Below are 19,525 nucleotides of genomic sequence, written 5' to 3'. Positions count from 1 at the left end.
AACTGACGCATGAACACATACTGACCAATCAGCCCCAAACTGACGCATCACTCCAAACCGACCCACCAACACAAACTGACCAATCACTGCAAACTGATGCATCATCACAAATTAACCAATCGCCCACAAAGCGAGGCATCACTCAAAACTGATGCATCAATACAAATCAACCAATCACTCCAAACTGACCCATCAACACTAACTGACCAATCTCCCCAAACTGACCCATCAGCACAAACTGAACAATCACCGCAAACTGACCCATCAGCACAAACTGAACAATCACCCCAAACTGAAGCATCACTCCAAATTGACCCATCAAAACATACTGACCAATCACACAAAATAACCCATCAACACAAACTGACCATTCACTACAAACTGCCCCAAAAACACAAACTGACGAATCACCCCCAAACTGACCCATCACCCCAATACGACCCATTAACAGACCGACGAATCATCCCAAACTGACGCATCTCTCCAAAAATACCCATCGACACAAACTGACCAATCACCCAAACTGAACCATCAACACAATCTGAAGCATCAACCCCGAACTGACCCATCATCCCAAACTGAACTTTCACCCAAACAGACCCATGAACTCAAATAGAACATTCAACCCCAAACTGACCCAACAGCCCAAACTGACCAGTCATCCCCAAACTGATCAACCAACACAAACTGACAAATCACTCACAAACTGAACAATCAAACACTGCCAAATTGACGCATCACTCCAAACTGACCAATCAACACAAACTGACCAATCACTCCCAAACTGACGCATCAGTAAAAACTGACCCATCAACACAAACTGAACAATCACCTCAAACTGAGCCATCAACAAAACTGACCAATCACTGCAAACTGACGCATCAACACAAACTGACCAATCAACCCCAAACCGAGGCATCTCTCCAAACTGACACATCAACACAAATCGGCCAATCACCCAAATGACCCATCAACACTAACTGACCAATCACCCCACACTGTCCAATCACCCACAAATTGACGATTCTGACCAAACTGACCAATCACTGCCAAAATGAGCAATCACTCCAAACAGACCAATCACCCCCAAATTAACCAAGCACCCCAAACTGACAATTCACATTAAATTCCCAATCACGCCAATTTAAACCATCAACACAAACTGACCAATCACCATACAATTACCAATCACCCCGAACTGACCCATCATCACAAACTGCCCCATCAACACATACAGACCAATCACTCCAATCTGAATCATCAGCACAAACTGAATATTTCATTCCAAACTGACCCATCACCCCAAACTGAACAATCAACCAAATGGACACATCAAAACAAACTGACCAATCACCCTCAGCATGAACAAGAATCGCAAACTGACCCATCATTCCAAACTGAACAAATCAGCAGCAAACTGAACAATCACTGCAAACTAATTATCAAAACAAACTGACCAATCACGGCAAACTGATCCATCAACACAAACTGACAAATCACGGCAAACTGACCCATCACCACAAACTGAACAATCGAGTTCCAATCTGGCCCTTCAACACAAACTGAACATTCACTGCAAACTGACCCATCAACACAAATTGACCGATCACACAAACAGACCCATCAACACAAACTGACCAATCGCCCCTAATTGTCAAATCACCCCAGCAGACCCTATCAACACAAACTGACTAATCAACCCCAAACTGACCCATCACTGCAAACTGACCAATCACTGCAAACTGATCCATCACCCTAAACTGACGAATCACTCCAAACTGCCCCATCAACACAAACTGAACAATCACCCCAAACTGAAGCATCACTCCAAATTGACCCATCAAAACATACTGACCAATCACACAAAATAACCCATCAACACAAACTGACCATTCACTACAAACTGCCCCAAAAACACAAACTGACGAATCACCCCCAAACTGACCCATCACCCCAATACGACCCATTAACAGACCGACGAATCATCCCAAACTGACGCATCTCTCCAAAAATACCCATCGACACAAACTGACCAATCACCCAAACTGAACCATCAACACAATCTGAAGCATCAACCCCGAACTGACCCATCATCCCAAACTGAACTTTCACCCAAACAGACCCATGAACTCAAATAGAACATTCAACCCCAAACTGACCCAACAGCCCAAACTGACCAGTCATCCCCAAACTGATCAACCAACACAAACTGACAAATCACTCACAAACTGAACAATCAAACACTGCCAAATTGACGCATCACTCCAAACTGACCAATCAACACAAACTGACCAATCACTCCCAAACTGACGCATCAGTAAAAACTGACCCATCAACACAAACTGAACAATCACCTCAAACTGAGCCATCAACAAAACTGACCAATCACTGCAAACTGACGCATCAACACAAACTGACCAATCAACCCCAAACCGAGGCATCTCTCCAAACTGACACATCAACACAAATCGGCCAATCACCCAAATGACCCATCAACACAAACTGACCAATCACCCCACACTGTCCAATCACCCACAAATTGACGATTCTGACCAAACTGACCAATCACTGCCAAAATGAGCAATCACTCCAAACAGACCAATCACCCCCAAATTAACCAAGCACCCCAAACTGACAATTCACATTAAATTCCCAATCACGCCAATTTAAACCATCAACACAAACTGACCAATCACCATACAATTACCAATCACCCCGAACTGACCCATCATCACAAACTGCCCCATCAACACATACAGACCAATCACTCCAATCTGAATCATCAGCACAAACTGAATATTTCATTCCAAACTGACCCATCACCCCAAACTGAACAATCAACCAAATGGACACATCAAAACAAACTGACCAATCACCCTCAGCATGAACAAGAATCGCAAACTGACCCATCATTCCAAACTGAACAAATCAGCAGCAAACTGAACAATCACTGCAAACTAATTATCAAAACAAACTGACCAATCACGGCAAACTGATCCATCAACACAAACTGACAAATCACGGCAAACTGACCCATCACCACAAACTGAACAATCGAGTTCCAATCTGGCCCTTCAACACAAACTGAACATTCACTGCAAACTGACCCATCAACACAAATTGACCGATCACACAAACAGACCCATCAACACAAACTGACCAATCGCCCCTAATTGTCAAATCACCCCAGCAGACCCTATCAACACAAACTGACTAATCAACCCCAAACTGACCCATCACTGCAAACTGACCAATCACTGCAAACTGATCCATCACCCTAAACTGACGAATCACTCCAAACTGCCCCATCAACACAAACTGACCAATCACCCCAAACCGACCCATCAACAAAAATTGACCAATCACCCCAAACTAACCAATGAACAAAAACTGACCAATCACTTTACCTGACCCATCAACACAAACTGAACAATCAGCCCCAAACAGACCAATCACCCCAAACTGACCGACCAACACAAACTGACCAATAACCCCCAAACTGACACATCACTGCAAACTGACTAATCACTGCAAACTGAACCATCACGCAAAATGGACCAATCACATTCAATGTGACACATCAGCACAAACTGACCATTCACCGCAAATCGACCCATCAACACAAACTGACCCATCACCCCAAACTGACCCATCAACACAAAGAGACGAATCATCCCAAATTGACGCATCACTCCAAACTGACCCATGAACTCAAACTGACCAATCAGCACAAACTGACCAATCTCCGCAAACTGAACCATCAACACAAGCTGAATAATCAACCTAAACTGAAGCATCACTCCAAACAGACCCAAGAAAACAAACTGACCTATCTCCCACACTGACACAACAACTCAAACTGACCAAGCACCCAAACTAACCCATCAACACAAACTGACCATTCACCACTAACTGCCCCATAAACACAAACTGACAAAACACCCCCATACTGATACATCACCCCAAACTGACCCATTAACACAGACTGACGAATCATCCCAAACTGACGCATCTTTCCAAAAATACCCATCGATACAAACTGACCAATCACCCGAACTGACATCAACACAAACTCACCATTCACTACAAACTGAACCATCAACACCATCTGAAGCATCACCCCTGAACTGACTCATCATCCCATACTGACCTATCACCCAAACTGACCCACCAACTCAAATTGAACAAACAACACCAGACTGACCCAACAGTCCAAACTGACCAGCCATCCCCAAACAGATCAACCAACACAAACTGACAAATCACCCCCAAACTGACCAATCACCCAAAAATTGACCAAACACATCAAACTGATCAACCACTGCCAAATTGAGGCATCACTCCAAACAGACCCATCAACACAAAATGACCAATCACCCCAAAGCTGACGCATCATTCCAAAATGACCCATCAACAAATCTGACCAATCACTGCAAACTGAAGCATCAACACATACTGACCAATCATCCCCAAACCGAGGCATCACTCCAAATTGAAGCATCAACACAAATCGGCCAATCACCCAAACTGACCCGTCAACACAAACTGACCATTCACTGCAAACTGACCAATCAACACAAACTGACGAGACACCCCTAAACTGACCCATCACCCTAAACTGACCCAATAACACAAACAGACGAATCATCCCAAACTGACGCATCACTCCAGACTGACCCATCAACACAAACTGAACAATCACAACAAACTAACCAATCAACACAAACTGACCAAACACACCCAAACTGCCCATTCACCCACAAACTGAACAATCGCATCCAATCTGACCCATTAACACAAACAGATCCATCACCCCTAACTGACAAATCACCAAAAAATTACCGATCATCCCAAACTGATGCATCACCATAAACTGACCAATCGCATCCAATCTGACCCATCAACACAGACTGACAATTCACCACAAGCTGACCCATGAACACAAACTGACCAATCACCCCAATCTGAACAATCACCCCAAACTGACCCACCAACACAAACTGACCAATAACCCCCAAACTCACCCATCACTGCAAACTGATCAATCACTGCAAACTGAACCATCACCCCAATCTATATTGACGATTTGGAGGAAGGGACCGAGTGCAACATATCCAAGTTTGCCGATGATACAAAGATGGGAGGGATAGCAGTGAGTGAGGAGGACATAAAAAACCTGCAAAAGGACATAGACAGGCTAAGTGAGTCGGCAAAGATTTGGCAGATGTAATATAATGTTGGAAAGTGTGAGGTTATGCACTTTGGCAGAAAAAAATCAAAGAGCAAGTTATTATCTAAATGGAGAGAACCTGCAAAGTGCTACAGTACAAAGGCAACTGGGGGTCCTGGTGCATGAAACACAAAAAGTTTGTATGCTCGTGCAGCAGGTGATCAGGAATGCCAATGGAATCTTGGCTTTTTTTGCAAGTGGGATGGAGTGTAAAAACAGGGAAGTCTTGCTTCAGTTATACAGGGTATTGCTGAGGCCACACCTGGAATACAGCATGCAGTTTTGGTTTGCATATTTAAGAAAATATATACTTGCTCTCGAGGCGGTTCAGAGAAGGTTCACTCGGCTGATTCCGAAGATGAGGGGGTTGACGTATGAGGAAAGGTATGGAGTAGTTTGGGGCTCTACTCATTGGAGTTCAGAAGATTGGGAGGCGATCTTATCGAAACATATAAGATTGGGAGGGGGCTGTTTCGGGTGGATGCGGTGAGGATGTTTCCACTGATGGGTGAGACTAGAACTAGGGTGCATAATCTAAATATAAGTGGCTCCCCTTTCAAAACTGAGATGAGGAGAAACTTCTTCACTCAGAGGGTAGTAAATCTATGGAATTTGCTACCCCAGAGAGCTGTGGAAGCTGCAACATTAAACACATTTAAATAGGAGATAGACAGTTTCCTAGCAGATAAGGGAATTAGGGGTTACGGGGGAGGGCAGGGAAGTGGACGTGAGTCTAGATTAGGATCAGCCATGCTCCTATTGAATGGCGGAGCAGGCCGGAGAACCGTATGGCCTACTCCTGCTCCTACTTTTTATGTTCTTATGTTAAACTGACCAATCGTGTTCAATGTGACCCATCAACAATAACTGGCCAATCGCTGCAAACTGAACCATCACACCAAACTGACCAATCGCATTCAATGTGACCCATCAGCATAAACTGAACATTCACTGCAAACACACCCATCAACACAAACTGACCAAACACAAAAACTGACCCATCAACACAAACTGACCAATCACCCCAAATTGACCCATCAGTGCAAACTGTCCAATCATCGCAAACAGATCAACCACCCCAACAGAACAATCACCCACACTGACTCATCTACACAAACTGACAATTCACCCCAAACTGACCCACCAACACAAACAGACCAATAACCCCCAAACTGAACCATCATTGCAAACTGACCAATCACGGCAAACTGAACCATCACCTCTAACTGACCATTCGCATTCAATGTGACCCATCAACACAAACTGAAAATTCACAGCAAACTGATCCATTAACACAAACTGACCAAACAAACAAACTGACCCATCAACACATACTGACCAATCAGCCCAAATTGACCAATCACCCCAAACTGATCCATGGACACAAATTGACCAATCACCCCCAAACTGACGCAACACTCAAAACTGACCCATCAACAAAAACTGACCAATCTCCCCAAACTGACCCATCAGCAAAACTGACCAAGCACGGCAAACTGATGCATCACTCCAAACTGATGTATCAACACAAATCGGCCAATCACCCAAACTGACCCGTCAACACAAAATGACCATTCAACACAAACTTACAAAACACCCCGAAACTGACGAATCATCCCAAACTGACGCATCTCTCCAAACATAGCCATTGACAAAAACTGACCAATCACCCAAACAGACATCAACACAAACTGACCATTCACCACAAACTGTACCATCAGCACAAACTGACGAATCACCCCCGAACTGACCCATCTCCCCAAACTGAACTATCCCCCACACAGACCCCTCAACTCAAATTGAACAAACAATCCCAATCTGAACCACCAGCTGAAACTGACCAGTCATTCCCACACTGATCAACCAACACAAACTGATCAATCACCCCCAAACTGAAGAGTCACACACAAATTGACCAATCCCACCAAACTGACCAACCGCTGCCAAATTGACGCATTTCTCCAAACTGACCCATCAACACAAACTGAACAATTACCCCCAAACTGATGCATTACTCCAAACTGACCCATCAACACAAACTGACCAATCACTGCAAACTGATGCATCAACACAAACTGAACATTCAGCCCCAAACCGAGCTATCACACCAAACTGACGCACCAACACAACTCGACCAATCACCCAAATTGACCCATCAACACAAACTGACCATTCACTGCAAACTGACCAAACACAAACTGAAGAAACGCACCCAAACAAATCCATCACCACAAACTGACCATCAACACAATCAGACGAATCATCCCAAACTGACGCGTCACTCCAAACTGACCCATCAACATAAACTGAGCAATCAACACAAACTGACCAAACACCCCCAAACTGCGCAATCACCGACAAACTGAACAATCGCATTCAATCTGATCCATCACCCCTAAATGACCAATCACCAAAAAATTACTGATCATCCCAAACTGTCGCATCACCACAAACTTACCAATTGCATCGAACCTGACCCATCAACACAGACTGAGGAAACAACCCCAAAGAGACCCATCACCCCAAACTGACCCATCAACACAAACAGATGAATCATCCCAAACTTACCCATCAACAAAAACTGACAAATCACATAAACGGACCCATCAACACAAACTGACCAATCAACCCAAACTGACCCACCAACAAAAACTGACCAATAACACCCAAACTGACACATCACTGCAAACTGACCTTCACTGCAAACTGAACCATCACCCCAAACTGACCAAATCGCTTTCAATGAGACCCATCAAGACAAAGTGACAATTCACCGCAAACTGACCCATCAACACAAAATTACCAAGTACACAAACTGACCCATCAACACAATCTGACCATGCAGCCCCAATTGACCAATCACCCCAAACTGACCCATCAAAGCAAACTGACCAATCACCAACAAACTGACCAGTCACTGCAAAATGACCCATCACACCAAACTGAACACTCACCCAAAACTGATCAATCACATTCAATATGACCCATCAACACAAACTGATCATTCATCGCAATCTGACCCATCAACACAAACTTACCAAACACACAAACTGGCCCATCAACGCAAACTGACAAATCAGCCCAAATTTACCAAATAACCCAAACTGACCAATGAACACAAACTGACCAATCACCCCAAACTGACCCATCACTGCAAACTGACCAAACACCCGCAACTGCCCAATCACCCACAAACTGACCAATCGCATCCAATCTTTTCCATCAACACAAACTGATCCGTCACCCTTTTATGACCAATCACCAAAAAGTTACCGATCATCCCAAACTGTCGCATCACCACAAACTGACCAATCACATCCAAACTGATACATCATCACAGACTGACCATTCACCCCAAACTGACCCATCAACACAAACTGACCAATCACACAAACTGACCCATCAAAACAAACTGACCAATCACCCCAAACTGACCAATCACCCCAAACTGACCCACCAACACAAATTGAACAATAACGCCCAAACTTACCCATCACTGCAAACTGACCAATTACTGTAAACTGAACCATCACCTCAAACTGACCAATCACATTCAATCTGACCCATCAGCACAGACTGACAATTCACTGCAAACTGACCCATCAACACAAACTGACCAATCACCCAAAACTGACCAGTCACCCCAAACAGACCCACCAACACAAATTGACCAATCATCCCAAACTGACCCATCAACACAAACTGACCAATCACACAAACTTACCCATCAACACAAACTGACCAATCACCCCAACTAACCAATCACCCATAACTGACCAATCACCCCAAACTGACCCACCAACACAAACTGACCAATAACTCCCAAACTGACACAACACTGCAAACTGATTAACACAGCAAAATGAACCATCACCCCAAACTGACCAATCGCATTCAATGTGAACCCTGAACAACAACTGACCAATCACTTCAAACCAAACGTTCACCCCAAACTGACCAATCGCATTCAATGTGACCCATCAGCACAAACGGACCATTCAATTCAAACTGACCCATCAACACAAACTGAGCAAACACACAAACTGACCCATCAACACAAACTGACCAATCAGCCCAAATTGACGAAACACCACAAACTGACCCATCAACACAAACTGACCAGTCGCCATCAATAGACCCATCACTGCAAGCTGACCAATCATTGCAAACTGAACAACCATCCCAACTGACCAATCACCCATAATGACCCATCTACACAAACTGACAATTCACCCCAAACTGACCCACCAACACAAACAGACCAATAACCCCAAACTGACCCACCATTGCAAACTGACCAATCACTGCAAATTGAACCAACACCTCAAACTGAACAATCGCATTTAATGTGAACCATCAGCACAAATGGAAGATTCACCGCAAACTGACCCAATAAAACAAACTGACCAAACAAACAAACTGACCCATCAACACAAACTGACCAATCACCCCCAATTGTCCCATCACTGCAAACTGACCAATCATTGCAAACTGAACCATCATCCAAACTGAACAATCACCCAAATTGACAAATCACCCCATACTGAAAATACACCCCAAACTGACCCATCAAAACAAACTGACCAATAACCCCCAAACTGAACCATCACTACAAACTGACCAATAACTGCGCACTGAACCATCACCTCAAACTGACCAATCGCATTCAATGTGACCCATCAGCCCAGATTGAGCAATCACCCCAGACTGACCCTTGAATGCAAACTGACCAATCACCACAAACTGAACCATCACAGCAAACTGACCAATCATTGCAAACTGACCCAACACCCCAACGGACCAATCACCCAAACTGACCCATATAAACAAACTGACCAATCAACACACACTGCCCAATCACCCCCAAACTGAAGCAACACCCCAAACTGACACATCAACACAAACTGACCAATAACCGGACACAGACCCATCACTCCAAACTGACCCAGCAACACTAACTAACCAATCACAACAAACTGACCCAGCAGCACAAATGACCAATCACGGCAAAGTGATAACATCAAAACAAAATGACCAATCACCCCAAACTGACGCATTACTCCAAACTGACCCATCAGCACAAACTGACCAATCACCCAAAATGACCAATCAATACAAACTAACCATTCACCACAAACTGACCCTTCCACACATACTGACGAATCACCCGCAAACGGACCCATCACCCGAAACTGACCCATCAACACAAACTGACGGATCATCCCAAACTGATGCATGTCTCCAAACTTACCCTTCGACACAAACTGACCAATCAGACAAACGGACATCAACACAAACTGACCATTCATCACAAATTCAACCATCAACACAAACTGACGAATCACCCCCGAACTAACCCATCACCCAAACTGATGTATCAACTCAAATTGAACAAACAACACCAAACTGACCCATCAGCCCAAACTGACCAGTCATCCCAAAACTGATCAACCAACAAAAACTGACCAATCACCCCCAAACTGAACAATCACCCACAAATTGACCAATCACACCAAAATGACCAACCACTGCCAAATTGCCGCATCACTCCAAACTGACCAATCACCACAAACTGACCCATCAACCAAACTCACCAATCACTGCAAACTGACGCATCCACATAAATTGACCAATCACCACCAAACTGAAGCTTCACTCCAAACTGACCCATCAACACAAACTGACCCAACAACAAATCTGACCAATCACCCAAACTGACACTTCAACACAAACTGACCATTCACTGCAAACTGACCAATCAACACAAACTAACGAAACACCCCAAAATGATCAATCACCCCAAACTGACCCATCAATACCAACAGACGAATCGTCCCAAACTGATGCATCACTCCAAACTGAACCATCATCCCAAACTGACCAATCGCATTCAATGTGAACCATCAACACACTGACCATTCACTGCAAACTGAACCATCAACACAAACTGACCTACACAAAGACTGAACCATCAACACAAACTGAACAATCAGCCCTAATTTACCAATCACCCCAAACTGACCCATGAACACAAACTGACCCATCACTGCAAACTTTCCAATCATTGCAAACTGCCCAATCACCTCAACCGACCAATCACCCAAACTGACCCATCTACAAAAACTGACCAATCGAACAACACTGCCCACACATCCCCAAACTGACGCATCACTCCAAACTGACACATCAACAAAAACTGACAAATCCCCCAAACTGACCCATCAACACCAACTGACCAATCACCTCAAACTGACCCATGAATACAAACTAACCAATCACTGCAAACAGACCCATCAACACAAACTGAACAATGACCCCCAAACAGATTCATAACTCCAAACTGACCCATCAACTAAAACCTACCAATCATCCCAAACTGACCCCTCAACACAAACGGACCAATCACCCCAAACTGACCCATCAACACAAACTGGCCAATCACCGCAAACTGACCCATCAACGCAAACTGACCAATCACCGCACACAGGCACATGACTCCAAACTGACACATTAACACTAATTGACCAATCACCCCAAACTGACCCATCAACAAAAACTGACCAATCACCCAAACTGACCAATCAAGACAAAATGACGAATCACCCCAAACTGACCCATCACACAAACTGATCCATCAACACAAACTGACGAATCATCCCAAACTGACGCATCTCTCCAAACTTAGCCATTGACAAAAACTAACCAATCACCCAAACATACATCAACACAAACTGACCATTCACCACAAACTGTACCATCAGCACAAACTGACGAATCACCCCCGAACTGACCCATCTCCCCAAACTGAACTATCCCCCACACAGACCCCTCAACTCAAATTGAACAAACAACCCCAATCTGAACCACCAGCAGAAACTGACCAGTCATTCCCACACTGATCAACCAACACAAACTGATCAATCACCCCCAAACTGAAGACTCACACACAAATTGACCAATCCCTCGAAACTGAACAACCGCTGCCAAATTGACGCATCTCTCCAAACTGACCCATCAACACAAACTGAACAATTACCCCCAAACTGATGCATCACTCCAAACTACCCATCAACACAGACTGACCAATCACTGCAAACTGACACATCAACACAAACTGACCAATCAGCCCCAAACTGAGCTATCACACCAAACTGACGCACCAACACAAATCGACCAATCACCCAAATTGACCCATCAACAGAAACTGATCATTCACTGCAAACTGACCAATCAACACAAACTGACGAAACGCACCCAAACAAATCCATCACCACAAACTGACCATCAACAAAAACAGACGAATCATCCCAAACTTACGCGTCACTCCAAACTGACCCATCAACATAAACTGAGCAATCAGCACAAACTGACCAAACACCCCCAAACTGCGCAATCACCGACAAACTGAACAACTGCATCCAATCTGATCCATCAACAAACTGATCCATCACCCTTAAATGGCCTATCACCAAAAAATTACTGATCATCCCAAACTGTCGCATCACCACAAACTTACCAATCGCATCCAACCTGACCCATCAACACAGACTGAGGAAACAACCCCAAACAGACACATCACCCCAATCTGACCCATCAACACAAACAGATGAATCATCCCAAACTGACGCATCACTCCAAACTTACCCATCAACAGAAACTGACAAATCACACAAACGGACCCAACAGAAACTGATCAATCACCCCAAACTGACCCACCAGCACAAACTGACCAATAACACCCAAACTGACCCATCACTGCAAACTGACCTTCACTGCAAACTGAACCGTCACCCCAAACTGACCAAATTGCTTTCAATGTGACCCATCAACACAAAGTGACAATTCACCGCAAACTGACCCATCAACACAAACTTACCAAGCACACAAACTGACCCATCAACATAATCTGACCAAGAAGCCCCAATTGACCTATCACCTCAAACTGACCCATCAAAGCAAACTGACCATTCACCAACAAACTGACCAGTCACTGCAAAATGACCCATCACACCAAACTGACCACTGACCCAAACTGACCAATCACATTCAATGTGACCCATCAACACAAACTGACCATTCATCGCAATCTGACCCATCAACACAAACTTACCAAACACACAAACTGACCCATCAACGCAAACTGACAAATCAGCCCAAATTTAACAAATACCCCAAACTAACCCATGACACAAACTGACCAATCACCCCAAACTGACCCATCACTGCAAACTGACCAATCATTGCAAACTGACCCATCACCCCAACTGACCAATCACCCAAACTGACCCATCTACAAAAACTGACCAAAGAACACACACTACCCAACCACCCCCAAACTGACGTATCACTCCAAACTGACCCATGCACACAAGCTGACCAATCACTGCAAACAGACCCATCAACACAAACTGAACAATGACCCACAAACAAACGCATAACTCCAACCTGACCCATCAACTAAAACTCCCCAATCAGCCCAAACTGACCCATCAACAGAAACAGACCAATCACCCCAAACTGACCCATCAACACAAACTAACCAATCACCACAAACTGAACCATCAGCACAAACTGATCAATCACCGCACACAGGCCCATCACTCCAAACTGACGCATCAACACTAACTGATCAATTACACCAAACTGACCCATCAGAATAAACTGACCAATCACCGCAAACTGACCCTTCAACACAAACTGACCAATCACCCCAAACTGACGCTTCACTCCAAACTGACCCATCAACACAAACTGACCAATCAGCCAAACTGACCCATCAACACAAACTGACAATTCACCACAATCTGCCCCATCAACACAAAATGACGAACCACCAAAAACTGATCCAGCACCCCACAATGACCCATCAACACAAACTGATGAATTGTCCCAAACTGACGCATCTCGCCAAACTTAGCCATCGACACAAACTGACAAATCACTCAATCTGACATCAACACACACTGACCATTCAGCACAAACTGCACCTTCAACACAAACTGACGAATCACCCCGAACTGACCCATCTCCCCAAACTGAACTATCACCCAAAGTGACCCATCAACTCAAATTGAACAAACAACCCCAAACCGACCCACAAGCCCAAACTGACCAGTCGTCCCCACACTGATCAACCAACACAAACTGATCAATCACCCCCACACTGTACAATTACCCACAAATTGACCAATCACACCAAACTGGTCAACCACTTCCAAATTGAAACATCTCTCCAAACTGACCCATCAACACAAACTGACCAATCTGAGTCATCACTGCAATCTGTGGCATGAACACAAACTGACCAATCACCTACAAACCGAGGCATCACCCCAAAATGATGCATCAACTCAAATCGGCCAATCACCCAAACTGACCCATCAATGCAAACTGACCATTCACTGCAAACTGACCAAACAACACAAACTGAAGAAACACCCTCAAACAGACCCATCACCCCAAAATGTCCATAAACACAAACAGACGCATCATCCCAAACTGACGTATCACTCCAAACTGACCCATCAAAACAAACAGACCAAACAACACAAACTGAACAAACACACCAAAGTTGCCCAATCAACCACAAACTGAACATTCGCATCCAATCTGATCCTAACAACACAAACTGATCCATCAGCCCTAACTGACCAATCACCAAAAAACTACTGATCATCCTAAACTGTCGCATCACCACAAACTGACCAATCGCATCCAATCAGAACCATCAACACAGACTGAGAAAACAATGCCAAACAGATTCATCACCCCAAACTGACCCATCAACACAAACAGACGAATCATCCCAAAGTGACGCATCACTCCAAACTGACCCATCAACACAAACTGACCAATCACAGAAACGGACCCATCAACATAAACTCACCAATCTCCCCAAACTTACCCACCAACACAAACTTGCCAATAACCCCCAAACTGACCCATCACTGCAAACTGACCAATCACTGCAAATTGAACCATCACTCCAAACTGACCAATCTCATTCAATGTGATCCATCAACGCAAACTGACCATTCATCGCAAACTGACCCGTCAACACAAAATTAACAAACACACAAACTGGCCCATCAACACAATCTGACCAAGCAGCCCAAATTGATCAAATACCTCAACCTGACCCATGAACACAAACTGACCAATCACCCCAATTTGACCCATCACTGCAAACTTTCCAATCATTGCAAACTGACGCATCACCCCAGCTGACCAAGCACCCAAACTGACCCATCTACAAAAACTGACCAATGAACACACACTGCCCAAAGACCCCCAAACCGACACATCACTCCAAACTGACCCATCAACACAAACTGACCAATCACCCCAAACTGACCCATCAACACCAACTCATCCATCACCTCAAACTGACCCACGTACACAAACTGAACAATCACTGCAAACAGGCCCATCAACATAAAATGAACCATGAACCCCAAACAAACGCATAACTCCAAACTGACCCATCAATAAAAGAGACCAATCACCACAAACTGACCCATCAATACAAACGGACCAAACACCCCAAACTGACCCATCAACACAAACTGACCAATCACCGCTAACTGACTCATCAACTCAAACTGACCAATCACCGCACACAGGCCCATCACTCCAAACTGACCCATCTACACTAACTGATCAATCACACCAAACTGACAGATCAGCACAAACTGACCAATCACCGCAAACTGACCCATCAAGACAAACTGAACATTCACCCCAAAACTGATGCATCACTTCAAACTGACCCATCAACACAAACTGACCACTCACCCAAACTGACCAATTGCATTCAATGTTATCCATCAACACAAACTGATCATTCATCGCAAACTGACCCATCAACACAACTTAACATACAAACAAACTGAACCATCAACACAAACTGACCAATCACCCCAAACTGACCCATCACTGCAAACTGTCCAATTATTGCAAACTGACCCATCACCGCAGCTGACCAATCACCCAAACTGACCAATCAACAAAAACTGACCAATCAACACACACTGCCCAATCACCCCCAAACTGACGCATCACTCCAAACTGACCCATCAACACAAACTGACCAATCGCCCCAAACTGACCCATCAACAGCAACTGACCCATCACCTCAAACTGACCCATGAACACAACTGACCAATCAACACACACTGCCCAATCACCCCCAAACAAACGCATAACTCCAAACTGACCCATCAACTAAAACTGTCCAATCACCCCAAACTTACCCATCAACACAAACGGACCAACCACCCCAAACTGACCCATCAACACAAACTGACCAATCACCCCAAACTGACCCATCAACACCAACTCATCCATCACCTCAAACTGACCCACGTACACAAACTGAACAATCACTGCAAACAGGCCCATCAACACAAAATGAACCATGAACCCCAAACAAACGCATAACTCCAAACTGACCCATCAATAAAAGTGACCAATCACCACAAACTGACCCATCAATACAAACGGACCAAACACCCCAAACTGACCCATCAACACAAACTGACCAATCACCGCTAACTGACTCATCAACTCAAACTGACCAATCACCGCACACAGGCCCATCACTCCAAACTGACCCATCTACACTAACTGATCAATCACACCAAACTGACAGATCAGCACAAACTGACCAATCACCGCAAACTGACCCATCAAGACAAACTGAACATTCACCCCAAAACTGATGCATCACTTCAAACTGACCCATCAACACAAACTGACCACTCACCCAAACTGACCAATTGCATTCAATGTTATCCATCAACACAAACTGATCATTCATCGCAAACTGACCCATCAACACAACTTAACAAACACACAAACTGAACCATCAACACAAACTGACCAATCACTGACCCATCACTGCAAACTGTCCAATTATTGCAAACTGACCCATCACCGCAGCTGACCAATCACCCAAACTGACCAATCAACAAAAACTGACCAATCAACACACACTGCCCAATCACCCCCAAACTGACGCATCACTCCAAACTGACCCATCAACACAAACTGACCAATCGCCCCAAACTGACCCATCAACAGCAACTGACCCATCACCTCAAACTGACCCATGAACACAACTGACCAATCAACACACACTGCCCAATCACCCCCAAACAAACGCATAACTCCAAACTGACCCATCAACTAAAACTGTCCAATCACCCCAAACTTACCCATCAACACAAACGGACCAACCACCCCAAACTGACCCATCAACACATTCTGACCAATCACAGCAAACTGACCCATCAACACAAACTGAGCAATCACCGCACACAGGCACATCACTCCAAACTGACCTATCAACACTAACTGATCAATCACACCAAACTGACACATCAGCACAAACTGAGCAATCACTGCAAACTGACCCATCAAGACAAACTGACCAATCACCACAAACTGTCGCATCACTCCAAACTGACCCATCAACACAAACTGACCAATCACCCAAACTAAACCATCAACGCAAACTGACCATTCACCACAAACTGCCCCATCAACACAAAATGACGAATCATCCCAAACTGACGCATCTCTCCAAACTAAGCCATGGACACAAACTCACCAATCACCCAATCTGACATCAACACAAACTCACCATTCACCACAAACTGAACCATCAACACAAACTGACGAACCACCCCGAACTGACACATCTCCCCAAAGTAAAATATCACCCAAACTGACCCATCAACTCAAATTGAACAAACAACACAAAACTGATCCAGAAGCCCAAACTGAGCAGTCATCCCCACACTGATCAACCAACACAAACTGATCAATCACGCCCAAACTGAACCACCACCCACAAATTGACCAATCACACCAAACTGACCAAACAATGCCAAATTGATGCATCTCTCCAAAGTGACCCATCAACACAATCTGTCCAATCACCCCCAAACTGATGTCTCACTCCAAACTGACCAATCAACACAAACTGAACAATCACCCCCAACTGAACCGTCAACAAAACTGACCAATCACTGCAATCTGACGCATCAACACAAACTGACCAATCACCCCCAAACCGAGGCATCACTCCAAATTGACGCATCAACACAAATCGACCAATCTCCCAAACTGACCCGTCAACACAAATTGACCATTCACTGCAAACTGACCAATCAACACAAACTGACGAAACACCCCCAAGCAGACCCATCACCCCAAACAGTCCTTTAACACAAACAGACGAATCATCCCTATCAGACGCATCACTCCAAACTGACCCATCAACAAAAACTGACCTTTCAACACAAACTGATCAAACAGCCCCAAATTGTCCAATCACACACAAACTGAACAATCGCATCCAATCTGAACCATCAACACAAATTGATCCATTACCCCAAACTGACCAATCACCAAAAAACTACTGATCATCCCAAACTGTCGCATCATCACATACTGACCAATCGCATCCAATCTGACCAATTTACACAGACTGAGGAAACAACCCCAAGCAGACACATCACCCCAAACTGACCCATCAACACAAACAGATGAATCATCCCAAACCGACGCATCACTCCAAACTGATCCATCAACACAAACTGACCAATCACACAAACGGACACATCAACACAAACTGACCAATCACCCCAAACTGACCCACCAACACAAACTGACCAATAACCCCCATACTGACCCATCACTGCAAACTGACCAATCACTGCAAACTGAACTGTCACCCCAAGCTGACCAGTCGCATTCAATGTGACCCATCAACACAAACTGACCATTCACCACAAACTGACACATCAACACAAACTTACCAAACGCACAAACTGACACATCAACACAAACTGACCAAGCAGCCCAAATTGACCAATCACCCCAAACTGACCCGTCAACACAACTGACCAATTACCCATAAAATGACCAATCACTGCAAACTGACCCACCACCCCAAACTGACAACTCACCCAAACTGACCCATCTACACAAACTGACCAATCAAAACACACTGTGCAATCTCCCCCAAATTGAGGCATCACTCCAAACTGACACATCAACCAAATCTGACCAATCATCCCAAACTGACCCGTCAACACAAACTGACCAATCACCCGAAACTGACCCATGAACACAATCTAACCAATCACCGGAAACAAACCCATCAACACAAGCTGAACAATCACCCCCAAACAAAAGCATCACCCCAAACTGACCCATCAACACAAACTGACCAATCACCACAAAAGGACCCAAAAACACAAACGGACCAATCACCGTAAACAGACCAAA

Source organism: Somniosus microcephalus, unplaced genomic scaffold, assembly GCF_052327205.1.
Source record: "Somniosus microcephalus isolate GS21.2 unplaced genomic scaffold, FLI_Smic_1.0 unresolved_chr1, whole genome shotgun sequence".
Lineage (NCBI taxonomy): Eukaryota > Metazoa > Chordata > Chondrichthyes > Squaliformes > Somniosidae > Somniosus > Somniosus microcephalus.
Note: the sequence above shows the minus strand (reverse complement) of the source record.